General features: G+C 33.8%; 1 long non-coding RNA gene across 1 annotated transcript; it reads right to left on the bottom strand.

Annotated features, from left to right (window-relative positions):
- Positions 1 to 290: 290 nt before the first annotated feature.
- On the bottom strand, positions 291 to 1,679 carry LOC128247100 (uncharacterized). The gene is made up of 2 exons (XR_008263521.2): positions 1,442 to 1,679; positions 291 to 677 (listed from the first exon to the last, which is right to left on the bottom strand). It is a non-coding gene; the product is annotated as an uncharacterized LOC128247100 (long non-coding RNA).
- Between the last annotated feature and the right edge of the window lie 246 nt (positions 1,680 to 1,925).

Raw genomic sequence — 1,925 nt, 5'->3', positions numbered from 1 at the left:
GATATCGTAGTTCAAGTTACAACACTGTAAATAAAAGACAATGAAATGGTGACAGTTGATAAATTGAGACTAAAATGCAGACTTGACCAAAAGTCAAACTTGGAGTTAAATTCCTATAGTAATGAATTTAATTCTATTTTATAGAATTCTATAATTCTCTAAAATTTTAATTGGCCCGTTTATTCACTGATTAAGACACACAATCTTAATTTACCTTTTATTGGAGTTAATTTTCTCCACCTTTTAAAAATATTTTCAGCGTCGAAAAAGAAAAAAATAGGAATACCATCAAGTTGAAATAGATTTTAATTAATGTTTAATAGAGGGAGAAGGTGCATGAGCACTTCTCTCATCAAAGACAGTCCTGCCGTGACCGTATGTCTTTTATCAACAGAACAACTTACTCTTTTTTGTTTTCAAAGGCAGCAGGATGTGATTGGCAGGAGAGTTCATTGCTAATTTTAGCATGTTTTGTGACCACCTATTGGCTCCCTCGTCGGCTCGTAAACTATATTTAGAATATTATATGTGTGAGTCATTGCAAAAACTTTCACCAGGCTTTATCACTCTTCCGCTTCGAGAGGGCCACTGAAAACTTTGAATACAGCTTCTTAGCTTTGGTACAGTCACTGTAAAATTCGTATCTTTTGTAGTTCCGTTCTTTAACAGGGAGCAGCCTACACGTGCCAATTAGACGAATAAATATAAAAATAAAGAAAAGAATTTATTCGCCGATAGCCTTTCTATACTAAAACAGTTTACAAATGGATTTAATTGATTTTTATTGAAATATATGAATAGATTGTGTGTATTGTGCGACAATGAACTAGAGTGGAAGGGTTAGATTTTAAGAAGTGATAGAAAGAACGACTAACTGCAAGTTTTATTGATTAATGGTAGCTAAATACATCTGAAAAAATGTTGAAATTTATTTCCTTTGGATTATATTAAGTAGTTGGGGCTTTAATGGGGGCGTTCAGTGCGTCTATTGTAGAGCCCTTTCTAGGTTCATGTAGCGAGTTCAACGATGTTGAACACTTGCTGTGACAAACAATAAACGTTTGGACCACCGATAGTAAGTTTTATGACTAAGTCAGATGAGGAAGTGCTGTACCCTTGACTTTGTTGCAAGCCACAACTTACGGCTTATCGTCAAACCGGAAATAGAAAGGCTGGAATCGAATTAAAAAGGGGCATAAATCTATCGAAAATATAACGCTTTGATTTATGATCTTTTCCTCACCCGTAAGAATATGATTGAAAATTCTACGTTAGAGTAAATAAAAGAAAATGTCACATTGTATACAAATTAAATCCAAAAATTGACTCGCTCAAATACGCTGACACTACAAAGAAATTTGAAAAACTAACAGAATTAATCTCACGAGAAAATTATTTAGTGACGATACAACATAATAGATTATTAAAGCTTGAAACCTACTGAGGACCATAGGTCAATGTAGTCGCGTACATCCTTAATCAGAAAGCTTTGTGCCTGTGGCAGAAACCATATTTCTATTCGAAGTATGAATTCATGCATTATTCCGATTATTGCAATGTGTAATCGGATTATGACTGATGTCATATTAAGATTATGATTGATGTCATAAACACACACACACGCGCGCTCCGTCTAAGAGACAGAGATAATTATGTAATATGTATGCTCGAAAGTTGGAGGTCTTTTTTTTAGGGACTTTCAGAAGGAGGGAAAAAGTAAATATTTTATGATCTACAAAATAGAAGTGACGTTGCAAAAATCGGATTTAGAGAAAGGTAGAAAGGCGCTAAGGATTGACCTGTTACTCCAATTTAGTATAACTTGAATAAATATAGAATTAAATGCTTTTAAATCATGATCAACCTTTATTTTAATCAGGATCATTGTATTTTGAACTACGAGCAGAACTAATATGGTCGAAGAC

The sequence above is a fragment of the Octopus bimaculoides genome, chromosome 2 (genome assembly GCF_046866305.1).
Source record: "Octopus bimaculoides isolate indiv1 chromosome 2, ASM4686630v1, whole genome shotgun sequence".
Taxonomy (NCBI): Eukaryota; Metazoa; Mollusca; class Cephalopoda; order Octopoda; family Octopodidae; genus Octopus; species Octopus bimaculoides.
Note: the sequence above shows the minus strand (reverse complement) of the source record. Positions and strands in the feature narration are given on the sequence as shown.